Source organism: Lissotriton vulgaris, chromosome 2_1 (genome assembly GCF_964263255.1).
Source record: "Lissotriton vulgaris chromosome 2_1, aLisVul1.2, whole genome shotgun sequence".
Taxonomy (NCBI): domain Eukaryota; kingdom Metazoa; phylum Chordata; class Amphibia; order Caudata; family Salamandridae; genus Lissotriton; species Lissotriton vulgaris.
The window spans coordinates 212,774,453-212,787,358 of record NC_141687.1 but is presented as its reverse complement, the minus strand read 5'-3'; the positions used below and the strand labels follow the sequence as shown (position 1 = coordinate 212,787,358).

The following is a 12,906-nucleotide window of genomic DNA, read 5'->3' as shown; positions in this document are numbered from 1 at the left end:
GGTACTTTTAGCCTGCTTCCAAAAGCGGTGCATCTGGTTCCAGAGGGTCAGCATGTAGCTGACCACATCCTGGGAGGGGGGGGGGGGTGGGGGGGGGGGAGGGGGTTCCTGGGAGCTTGCTCCCACCCCTTCCTTGCTAAGGCATAGAGGTCCAGCAAACCCATAATCATACCTTTCAAGGTCTTGTTGAATCTCTCAACCAGACCATTGGCTTGGGGTGTAGGTGGTGGTGAACTTAAAAGTCACACCACACTCCTCCCACAGGTGCTTCATGTATACTGTCATGAAGTTCGTACCTCTGTCAGACACGACATCATGTGGGAACCCCACACAGGTGAAGACCCCCATCAGAGCTCTGGCCACCGCGGGTGCAGTCCCTGTCCTCAGAGGGATAGCCACTGGGTAGGGGGTGGCATGGTCCACCAGGATAAACCTGTTGCCCAAGGAGGACCTGAGACATGATTAGGGGGCTACTTATGTTGGTGACACAATGAGTCCTGCGGGTCCACTAGTAGAATTTAATTTACAGACCCTGGGCACCTGTAGTGCACATTACTAGGGACTTATAAGCAAATTAAATATGCTAAATTAGTACAATCCAATGTTACTATATTTTAGGGGAGAGAGCACAAGGACTTTAGCACTGAATAGCAGTGCTAAAGTGCACAGAGTCCTAGAGCCAGCAAAAATGGATACAGAAAAATGGAGGGAGGCAGGGAAAAAGTTTATGGACAAACTTCCTAAAGCTGTCAGGTCTAACAATAGGGACATGAAAACAGGCATCCAAAAGATCAATAGAAACCAAAACTTGCCTGGAGATACAAAAGGTAAGATATACTGAGGACTCACCATCTTCAAGCGTTGATAGGGAATATACCAATTTACATCTTGTAAATCCAGGACAGGACAATATTCTCCCTAACTGTTGTGTACTAGGAGCATCAGAGCTTTTCCTGTGGCAGGACCGGAATCACTGCTCCTTTCTACAATAAGTCCCGTGTACCCTTTAAAAATATTTGGCTTCTGAGTGGATTGTTTGGTAATAGATTCAGCTGTTTAGATGCAGTTGATTGACTGAAGTTAGCCAAGGGCTGTGCATCTAGTATCGAAGGCAAATTACATACGCCGAGCCACATGCCCAATCATGACCATGGGAAAGGATATATAGAAGTTTCTAGTGCCCTTGGTAGTGAAGGAGAAGCCATTGCAGCTAGTGACCAGGGGATCGGACCACAGGAACCACCAACACACGTATCAGGGCATTTAAACTGTGTATTTACACAGGAAGAGCGAATGGAATCCCTGGAGGGACCGAATCCCTCGGGAGAGCTTTCTATGGGAAATATAATTCCAGACACTAGGACATCAAATTTGGGACTGTTACCCACGAGAAGTAGCAATGATGGGACCCTGAAACTAATATCATGGAACGTAGCTGGTGTAACAAAGAACTTGAGGGATCCTGACTGGGCTAAGTACATTGATTCTGCTGATTTTTGCCTTCTACAAGAATCATGGGCACTTGACACGCCACATCGGGTAGGTTACAAGTCTTTTGGAATTGGTGCTATTCCTTCTGCAAGGGGAAGACCATCGGGCGGTTTAATCACTTGGGTTACAGTAACGCTGAGGATTAAGGTAGAAATTATAGACACTAGCTCATTGGACATATTGGCATTAAAAATCACAACCAGTGAGGGCAAATCACTTCATCTAATTAATGTCTATAATAGACCCGCTCCAGCACATAAGGAATCATTAACTTTGACAAAGCTGGATTCCTTTTTAAGTAGAATAGTTGATAAAGAAGCGGCCATTATAGCTGGTGATCTAAATTGTAACTACGAACCAATCCCAGAGCTGAATGATGTTTTTAATGAAGAAGACCAGGCAAATAACATTCCCCTGCTGGATAATAATGATCCTGTACATTGTACAGCTCTGGCAGTTCAATTAGTGAAGTTGTCAGCGGAACATGCTCTCAGGGCCTGTAACGGCCGTCTTCCATCAGATACGATCAAAAAACCAACATTTCATAGGAACAGTTGCAAAAGCAACTTAGATTTTGTAATTGTTTCATTGGCCATTTGGCACCATATGATTGACCTAGAGGTGAAGGACAGGATAGAGAGTGACCATTGTCCTTTGGAACTTCAGCTAGAAGCATGTTTGGCATTAGGGGCTGGGAGTGTAAAGATAACTGATTAATATACTGGCCAATGTGATGAGATTCTTGTTAGTAATAACAGACGAGCTTTAAAGTGGTCCCATATACTGGAACATGGTGATATTCTTGCTGAAATTTATCTACAACTTGCAAGCTCATTGTCGACCTTTATGAGTTCACCACTTAAGGCAGCTAACCCTGGCCGCTTTATTGCTCTCCACAATGAGCTCTTTAATACTTTGAAACTCCTTGTCACAAAATTACCAAAAAACAGCCACCAGAAATCACAAAATCTGTCTCATTGCAAAACCTGGTATGATAAAACATGTAGACAGTATAAAGCAAGTCTTCTACTAGCGATTAAAACCAATTCCTTGGACCAGGTTAGGTTGGCAAGGAAAGCTTACAAGGAGGTGCAGGTTGCTTCAAGGAAAGCCTGGGAGGAGAAAAAATGGACGGACATGCTGGTAGCTGTAAAGGCCAAAGACAATATAGGCTACTGGAGGTTAGTTGCCAATGGGTACCATGAAGGGAGAATTGTTAAAGATGTTTACCTTGACGAAGCGACATGGGTTAATCACTTTACTACTCTCTACAAGAAATATGATGATACCTCCAATGTAACCAGCGAGGAGGATTTACAGTTTATACCTTCTGGCGCTAGCATGGATTTTACTGTAGAGGAAACCGAGGCAGCTATTAATTCTGTGAAAAATGGTAAAGCACCTGGCTTAGACAAAATCCCTGGGGACCTCTACAAGCATGATTTAAAGGTCTGGGTACCTTACATTAATCATCTGTGTAACACGCTGTCTTGTAATGTAGATTTCCCTGAAAGCTGGAGGGGAGCTGAGATTGTTTTAATTTTTAAAAAGGGTGATCGGTCGGAACCCTCTAATTACCGACCAATTAGCCTAATGGATATTCTCCAGAAAATCTATTCTAGGCATATTTTAACTCGTGTTAACTTGTGGTTGGAAGATAACTCGGTCCTCACAAAGTTCCAAGCTGGGTTTAGGAACAAAGTGAGCACCATTGACCAAGTTTTTAGACTTTGCTGCCTTTATTGGAAATATGTTCAGATCAAAAAGGGACATTTATATGTCGCCTTTGTCGACCTCAGGGCAGCCTTCGATCTAGTGCCACGAGATCTTTTATGGAGGTCACTTCATAAGGCAGGGCTTCCCAACTGTCTGTTGGTTCAGATAATTGGGTTACACGCCAAGAATTTCGCCAAAGTAAGATGGGGCCCAAATGGGGAACTGACCCAGAATATACCCATTGAGCGTGGGGTTCGCCAAGGCTGTGTTTTGGCCCCCACTTTATTTTCCATCTTTGTGAATGACATTCCTGCTCATTTGGAGGGTTGTAAAAACGACTCGCCAAAATTAAATGGAGAAAAGGTACCCGCGTTATTATTCGCGGATGATACCATTTTAATTTCCCAAACTAAGAAAGGTTTACAGGCACTACTACATTCATTTAGCGAATATTGCAACAAGAAAGGTTTGGAAATTAATGCCAAAAAAACTAAATGTATGGCCTTAAACCCCATCAAACCAGATAAAGGTCACCTATCATTAAATGGCCAAAGACTAGAATCTGTCCAAAACTTTTCCTATTTGGGGGTCACAATCGACTCTAATTTTATGTGGAGACTCTAAATTGAGAAAAGTAAGTTAATATTCCCCCAGAATACCACACCCATTCTGAAGAAGCAGGGTGCAAGTATTAGCAAAGCTGTGTCACCAGCACTTGAACTGTTTAAATTCAAAGTTCAATCCGCTGCACTCTATGGTGCTGAGATCTGGGGGCCAATGTCAAAGGATGTGTTTATGACCTCTGATAACAAATGTATGAGAAGTCTTGTAAGGGTTCCAAAAGGCACCCCCCTAGTACCATTACAGTTGGATCTAAATATCAGAAGAACTGACCACTATAACACTATCCGACCGTTAATGTTCTGGGTAAGACTTTGGCAAACACCAGAACTGCTTGACTACAAAAATGGGATAAAAGAGGTCATGGGCATGGATAGATCGAATTCTAATGTGTGGCTAAAACACGTTAGGTTGAGGTTAACTAAAATAGGTTTATCACAATTTTGGGAGAATCCGGAAATGTTGCCACATAATTAAAAAAAAATGGTGAAAATGGCCTTCTGGGGCTTTATTAATAAACAAAAGACTAATGGAAACAGTGGTGGGACATTAGTAAATAACTTTCTAAGGTTCAAGGATGAACCATTTTTTGAGAACTTTTTAGACGAAGTTGAGCCCCCGCAAGCTAAAACCCTTTTTTTGAAATTTAGATATGGGAACCTTGTGACCAACACAACCTTGGCACACTGGTCCAGAAGGGGTAATGTTGATGAGGACCATATAACTAGTGAAACATGCACTATGTGTGAGGGTAATAACAAGGAGGATGACCAGCACATCCTATTCTTCTGTCCAGCCTATGTGTTGGCCAGGAGGAAGTGGATTAAACCTTTATGTAACCTGTTGGGAATAAGGTCATGCACGACGGCACTGAGAATGATCAAATCTGATACACCGTAAGTAATTGTATTTAGTGTCAGTCGTTTTTTGCATTCCATCTATATTGTGCGTAGGAAAAAAGGCCTAAAGCTATAAGGTCCAAATCATTAACCACTTGTTCACTCGGTTTTATCTGTTTTGTGGTGTAAATGTATGTATTTAAATTGTATATTTCTCGGCTCCGCGTCCTATTGCTTTTAAAGCTAGAGATGTACCATTTTTCACATTTGTATCCTTTTTAAATCTATATTGAAGTTAATGGCATACCAATCAATTGTTCTAACCAGGGGATATATTGTGTATATTATCAATGAAATGTTTATGATGTGTAAATCTTTTATGGCAAAGTATTGCCGAAATAAAGATCAATTGAATTGAATTGGATTGTTTGGTATCCTGGTCAGAATGCAAGTGGCCTTGCAGTATAAGCAACTTCTGTTTCATCGCCAGAATTTGTTGACAGACGGACCCCCACAGCCATAACCCCTGCCTCAAAAGGGCAGATTACTCCTCTCAAAGTAAATTACTGACCAAAGATTCTATGAAAACCAAAGCCACTACTCCCACAGGGAGGTTTTACAGGAGAAAGAATATTAAGATCCTCAACGGACTTCCTCACCAGGGCTTCCAATTGGGTACTGAAGAGCTTTGTTCCGCTAAAGGGAATGTGACTCAGAAGAGCCTTTTCAGCATTGTCAGCCTTCCAGACATCCAACCAGATATGTCTTCCGGCAGAAATAGCCAATCCTTATGCTACTGCTGTGGATAAAAGAGGGGCAAAGGTAATGTCAGAAATAAAACTGATGTGTTGTTTAATCATGGACAATCTTGTATTAGTGTGTCCTCCACGTTGAATCTCTTCCACAACGTTTAAAAAATCCTGCAAAAGCAATTGCACTGTGTCGGTCGCATATGCACCGGCTCTAATGGCAACATTGGAAGAGGAATAGGATCTCTTCACAGCGATTTCCATCTACTTTTCTATCTGGTCAGAGGGTGATGCCTGCTCTGAAAATATTGTTATGCTAAATGCCATACAAGCTATGAGGTAATCAACCTTTACTGATGAAGGGAATTCTTCTGGAAAGCCTTGCAGGGAATATCGCTAGCCAGAAAGCTTTGGATGTTAGTTTTCTCAACATTAGCCCACTCTCTGCATAAAACTCCCTTATGGACTAGTGAAGACTCTGGTAATGTACCTGGCCCCTTTCTTCTGTACTGCGAAAAGAAATCCTCTCTTTCTGGTTGTGAGGGAGTCTCTGTAAAAGAAAGATGGTGGTGGTACTGATGGTATTGGCATTAGTGGTGGTATTGGCGGTGTTGTTATTGGTTGTGGTATTGGTGGAGGTGGTATTGGTGGTGGTGGTGACATTGGTTGTGGTGGTGGTATTGGTGGTGTTGATAGTGGTGGTGTTGGTGGTGGTATTGGAGATGGCTTTGGCAGGGGTGGTGGTATTGGTGATGGTGGTGTTGTTGTTAATATAACAGACTTTTGAAAACAACCTGTGAGGTGGCTTTAGTACAGATGACATGCAAGACAGATGTGCTGTTGCCTTCTTCAGCCCATTAGCTCAGGATTATGTGCTACCTGGAATTCACATGACTTTTGCTAATCATTTCTAAATCCATTTTACTTGGGGAGGGTTGAAACAGACACAAGATAATGCCGGATTAAAGTCATTGAAAGCAGGCGCCCGTGTTATGGGGGCAGCCGTGCTGCTTAAAAAAACACAAGGGGTTTCAGCTGAAGCAGCGCTTGTCCGACCTACAGTAAGAGAAACTCAATAAAGTAAATAGTGCGTACATACTAAATAACAGGTCCCGTGTAACAACCGATGTAAAAGGGCCAGTCTCCATGGAAGGGTACAAATGAAGACAAGGCTGTACCAAGGAGGGACGAACAAGCCTATTAACTAATCCAAAGGCAGTATTTACAAAAGGAAATGACGTGAGCCAATAAAAAATATGGAAGGAAAGTGGGTGCAGCTTCTCTCCCATACTCTACTACAGCAGTCTCGCCGAGCGAGTAGCGCATGCGTGCTAACGCTAGGCTCGACCTAAAATTCATGAAAGTACTTCCCACGTTATTCCGTTGATAAGCAACGATATCCTCCATATCTTGTGGGACCACCACCATCTTTAGACCAGGCAAAGCAGTCCAGCTCAAAAGTTAAATAATATGCAAAGAGGCTCGAGCAGCGGCTACCTATTAATCGCCCAGCAGAGGAGGTAGTTTGCTCAGTTGTCAATCAGACATTATTACAAAATCAGGAGATTTACCCGATTTCATATTATGAAAAGCGAAAGTCCGTGGAGCAGGCCAACACATTCTGCAAACAAAAGACAATGTTGCATTACTAAACCTGATTAAATTAAAAGAAATTTCGTCTTACATTATCTTCTGGGTGAAGACACGCCGGGAAACACAAACATAAACAAGTATGTACTGGGTCGCCCCATCCTGTATGTGCAGCAGGGTAGGATCGTAATTGGAGGGTGGAGGGGCACAAGTTGATGATTTTTTTTTATCTGGGGCTTATTGTGCGTGAGAGGCGTAACTGTAGAAATTACACCTCCAGAAGGAAGATTTAAAGTTGTTTATTGTGGTTACATGGATATCTTCAGCACAGCAGTCCTGCTCACAGCGCTGCCGAATAGTAATGACTCTCACATGGAATATCTGAAACAAGACACTCTGCATTCTGTCTACACATTCCAGCTGACATGCTATTCATTGTGTAATGTAACTATGTATTATTTAACTTCATAAACTCTACAGTAACACTCTATATGTAAGGGCTAGGACGAAGAAGACAGACAAAATAGATAATGGGATTAGTCCTTGGCTACTCATAATGCACTTACACCCAAAAACAACCACCAATTATTGACTTCAAGGTTATTCACAAAACCTCAAACATGGATTGAATGCACTTACCTGAGGACCTAATTATTCCGAAGTAAAAGTAAAGGAGTTGCGCCTGAGTGAAATTCCTACCTCTAGAAGAGCACAGTGTATCTGAAGGCATCTATTGAGAACATCTGGAAACAGGAAACTAGCTTAGAGCCTCTGTCTTCATTATACCAATGCCCTTACGCATGCAGACTACAACATGCATTATTTACACACTGATGTGATGGAAATTTTAGTGACTACCTAAACAGATGTCATTTACACGCGATTGTGGTCAATGAGGCCCGTGTTACTCATTTATCCACAGGCCCACAGAGCTCCAACCACTATTTACCCTATTACGTTTTCATGAGGGCTGCAGTCTGAACTTCTGTCAGACCGAGCCCAGCACCTTCTCCCGAGGGAGAGGGCTGTGACAGAACACATGCTTGAGAGATAGAGATGGGGTAGCGTCGGTATTTATTTATTGATCCGTTTATATATAGCAGGGTCATTACTCAGTGGTGTCAGAGCGCTTTATATTAGAGTGAAAGAACATTACATGAGAAATTTAGAGTAACTAGGTAGTAGATAACAAAAGACGTGTAGCTACTAAGGTTACTCATGCTGAGATTTGCATATTAACATATTACATATTCAATACAAAATGACATTTAGAAAGGTTAAAGTGCTTAGGGTTAGATAAATACATATTACATATTTACAGAGTTGAAGCATAAAGGTCGTTATTGCTCTTGAGGATGTCATGTTTCATGCTACAGTCAGGGTCATTATCTTAATCACAATATGGAAGAGGGACCACCTCCAGCGTTGGTCTGCACGGAGGTGTCTTAGCAGACCTATGATGAAGCGTGATACAGCCTGCTGTGTGTGAGGGCAGTTTTATTCTCCCTTGTGTGTTTCCCCCACATTCAATCTCTATCATCAAGTCCCTCTTCTATATTGTGCTTAAGATATTAAGCGGAGGTCGAGGAGGGACGTCCTCCTCTCACCCCTCATTCTTGTGTGAATACAGTCAGGGTCATGCCATTAAATGTGAGGGCGTATGGTCCTTATGATGCCTTTGGTGGGGTGGGAGCGGGCCGCCACCCTGCTGCTCCGCTCCCACCCTGGCAAAGCCACAACAGACCGCCCGCCAGATTAACACTTTTTAAGTCGCTGGCAGGCAGTCCTTTGGCGCTCCCACTGCGGTACCTTTGAAATAGGCACTGCAATGGGAACGTCAAAGCATGTTCCTGCATGGACTGAAATGCACAATGTTGTGCATTTCGTTGCGAGTAGGAACATGGGATGCATGCAGACAGGAGGCACACCAGGTGCTCCCCTGCATGCACCCCATGGCGCAGAGCCACAAGGGGGCTCTGCAGGGCCCCCTTTGCTTCTCACCACCACACTTTTCATGGCGGTCGCACCACCATGAAAGATGCGGTGGTGAGGAAACTCCTAATATGCTTGGCGGTGGATCCCTGGCGGCAGCAGCGGTCTCGTGGCGGTCCAACTGCCACAGTCCTAATGCAGCTAAGACCCTATGCCTGGTGGGGAGCTTGGCGAAGAGTGTTATTGAGAATATTTTTATTGCGAGAGAAGAGTTTTCAGTTAACCCCTTCGCTGCGGCGGCTATTCCGCCGCAGCGCTATGGGGGAGGCGGGGCCGCGCGGCGGTCCCGTGCTCGTGACGGAACCGCTCCGTCACGGCCCGCGTGTGAGCTGTGCTTGTGACGGAACGGTTCCGTCACGGCCCCGCCCGCTCTTTAGAACGCCCAGCGCAGGCACGGAATTCACGGCGAGCCGGCCGTGATGGAACCGTTCCGTCACCAGCACAGCCCACCCGAGGGTCGTGACGGAACGGTTCCGTCACGAGCATGGGAGGGGTTAAGCACCCCAGCAGTCACCTCCCCAGAGGAAGGACGTAAGTTATGAGGCCCTCCTTGTATCAGCAGGGCTTTTCAAGAAGGCAGGAGTCACGGCGACCGACAGTGTCAAGTTGTTCAAGGTGCTTTCAGAGAAACCCTGCCCCCCTCCCCCTCCCCCTACCCCCAGCGCGAGGGAGCGCGTGCTCTCCACTCAGCATCCAGCTACCCTTATCAGAGCTCGTGCCTTAGTGAAGGGCGCGTGCAGGTCAGGGTCCAACTCCAGCGAAAGAACGCGTGGGGAGAGGCGGTGTAAACAGGAGAATCTGTCATGGCAGCAAAGCCGAGGACAGCTGGCTTTCCAGGAAAAAGCAATAAAGGGAGAGGGAGGTGTGTGGAGGAGGAACGACTTCATATCGCCTTTGTTGCGCTAAATCTTCTCTTCAGATTAACATGAACACTTGTCGGAGAGGATGGCCCTGCAGTGGGGGACAAAGAAAGAAAATTACTTTTTATTTGTAAGAACACGTATTTGTGATGCCCCAGGCACTGGCAGACACAAAAGCAAAGAAGCTCGAATAGCCCTTTTGAATGGCGTAGTTTAATAGTTCACATTGCTTCAAGGAGGCATTTTGAATACTATAACACAAGCCCATATTCAAATCATCCAACCTCCTCCTCCCCTACGCCCCCGTCTGTTCAGTCCATCCGGATGTTGCTGTCTATTATATGCATTTTATGCTCTTTTGAGATGGAGAAAAGTGTGTGCACGTGAACCGTTGCCTGCGAACAGAATGAAAATAATCTTGTTAGTGCGCATAAGAACTTGCTGCTCTCCCATTCTTTTAAAGGGAAGAAACATGGTGGCCTTAGCTACACGTCCCTGGCCTGGCCCCGCAATTTTGGAGCGCCCTCCCTCTCTATTTGCGCATGGCGGACTCCTACACTCAATTTAGGAAATCACTCAAAACTTGGCTGTTCTCCCACGCTTACAATTGACACCCACTTACTTTCTGGTATTGCTACCGTTCTGCCCATAGCGCCAAGAAACCGTTCGGTGAACGTGCGCTCTAGAAATAAATTTCCGGAGACTCCGAGGCACTTGCAGATGAAGAGTTGATGGAACAGACTGAACTTCAGAGCTGGAAACGTTTAGTGGCAAATGCTTTGAACTGGTTAATAGCTAGCTGTGACTGCTGCCAAACAAAATTTTGATAGTGAAAAACTCTTTATAGTGATTTTTTTTAAGAGAGCACATGTCAAAGTGCAAGGGAAATGTTTTAACGCCGATATAGTTTCCTTAAAAGAAATAATGGCTGTAATAACCCATAAACCCAGCCCTGCCAGGCTCTGCCAACACAGCACACCTGTGCCAAGTTCAGGGCCTTTTGGGGACAATTCAAGCTCACTATATCTGGTGATGCCTGAAATGTCCAGCCGTCCTAGATCTGAGACGTGTGGCTGCCGACACGTGTTTGGCTTCTGGGCGATCAACGCTCGTGAGCTTTCTCAGTTCAAAAGTGATGAACTCACTCTGGTGAATCATTCTCTACACTCGAGGTTTGTAAAAAGCACTGTAAGTGGCTGCTTAAACCAGATAAATTCAGCAACACTAGATTAACTTTGGAATACCTTCACCAAAGGGTGCTGGCCTTTCCCTAGCAACTCAGCCTAGTTCTTTCGGCGTTCGGGGTCCCTCCGTGCAAGTGTGAACATACTGAATGACTGGGTTATTTTGAAGCTACTGTAGATACAGACTTTTAGGTTGGTAAGTGATATTTTAGGTTTCTTAAACTGTTTGCCTAAACCTGACGTAGCACAGACCATGGGTCGCTCACTCCCTTTGTGGCTCTAAGAGAGTTTTATCAAGAGCCCCTGTTGGAGACATCCTAGAGGTGGAAAGAGACAAAATGCCTGCTTTAGTCTTCATCCTTCAAATACACTCTGGTTTGGTTTCCAGCTGATGTCTCTATGTTGGTTATAGATTAACAGAAGCATTTGGGCCTCAAAAAAACTACATGCTCCTCTGGAAGATACTGACCCTTCCCTCCTTAGAGTGAGTAAAGTGACTATCTCCACAGCGCAGATGGTGCTTTAGGGCAATGGCTGTCATGCTCTTTGCTCTTGTTCTAGGTGGAGACTCTGGTACTCTTTTCAGTACTGTGTTTCTTGTATTCCTTGGTTGATCATTCCATTTTCATTCATTTCAAAAGTCTTTATTTCGATCACAGATCATAAAAGATGCATGACAATATGTACACAGTTAAAAACTTATTAAACATGATGTGATCCATTCGTTAGAACATTAGAAAACGTTAAAAGGAAAACAGGGGGTACAGTAAATGTGCTAAAATCTTCCAAGGGGTCTTTTATACAAGTCTTTTCAACACACGGCTACGAGTAAACCACAGGGAGGTTAAAAATTTTGAAAGTGCAAAAACTACAGTAGGAGAAAGATCTGTCTTTAGGACTCTATAGGCAGGTTGGAAGGATCTGAAGCCCAAGTTCCTGAGTAACGGGACTAACCAGTATTTCCTGCTCCTCTCGTAGCCCTTGCAGAAGAAAACAGCGTGAACATCATCCTCCTTCGGATGGGCACATACAGGGCAGGTTGCTACGGTGGAGCGAGGAGACCAAGACGCTGTGAATGATGCTAGGGGGAGGCATCCGTATCTCCATTGTAAAAATAGTTTCCTCGTTAGAGCAGGGGAGATAGCATCAAGAGTCCTTTCGAGACAGTAAGAGTCTTTCACTTTCAGGAATAGGTGTGTCAGGGATCCTTCACGGCTGTCGTTGATAGCTCTTGTGAGCATCAGTTCGTAGTATGCTCTCGCGAGTACCTTTTTTGGAATCTTTATACAAGAGTTGGAAGGATCCGTCCATAATTCCGGGTAGCCCAATTCCTCGAGCCTTCCCTTGACATAAGTCAGCCACGGGATCCTCTTGGCATTCCGTAGCTGCAAGAATTCCTGGAGTTCCTCTCTGTAGTTTAAAAGATCAGGGCTGCACCACAAACGCCTCCAAAAGGTTAGGGGTTTAAGACCTAACTCCTCTGTTATTGGTCTTACTCCCAGATCTAATCTAAGGGGGAGTAGTGGAGTGCTCTGAGGGAGGGCAGTGACCTGTCTCAGGAATTTATTTTCGGTAGACTGTAACTTTGAAAGATGAGAGTGACCCCAGAGCTCACCCCCATATGTGACACCCGCCCGTGCTTGAGTTTTATAAATGTGAATGATTGGGGTTAGTGGGCGATAGAAAGATTTGTTCGCCAGGCGCATAGTGCCACCCGCCAACTGTGCCAGTTTGATGGTCACTTTGGCCTGATGAGACGTCCACGTTAGATGTTCATTTAAAGTGATCCCCAAGTATTCAATATTATGCACACGTTCAAGTTGGACTGTGCCTAGCCTGGGTGGGGCTCGATTCTGGGAGTTGG

General features: G+C 44.6%; 1 protein-coding gene across 2 annotated transcripts in view; it reads left to right on the top strand.

The window, feature by feature from the left end:
- LOC147729857 (transmembrane protease serine 11D-like) overlaps positions 1-12,906 on the top strand; it is a 437,959-nt gene that overhangs the window by 101,524 nt on the left and 323,529 nt on the right. The window contains exon 1 of one of the 2 annotated variants that reach the window (XM_086958511.1): positions 9,923-9,998. The exons of the other annotated variant lie outside the window; for it this stretch is intronic. The gene's annotated coding sequence lies outside the window, so the exon portion shown is untranslated. Of the gene's footprint in view, positions 1-9,922; positions 9,999-12,906 lie in introns of those variants that run through there. 2 annotated transcript variants of the gene reach the window in all.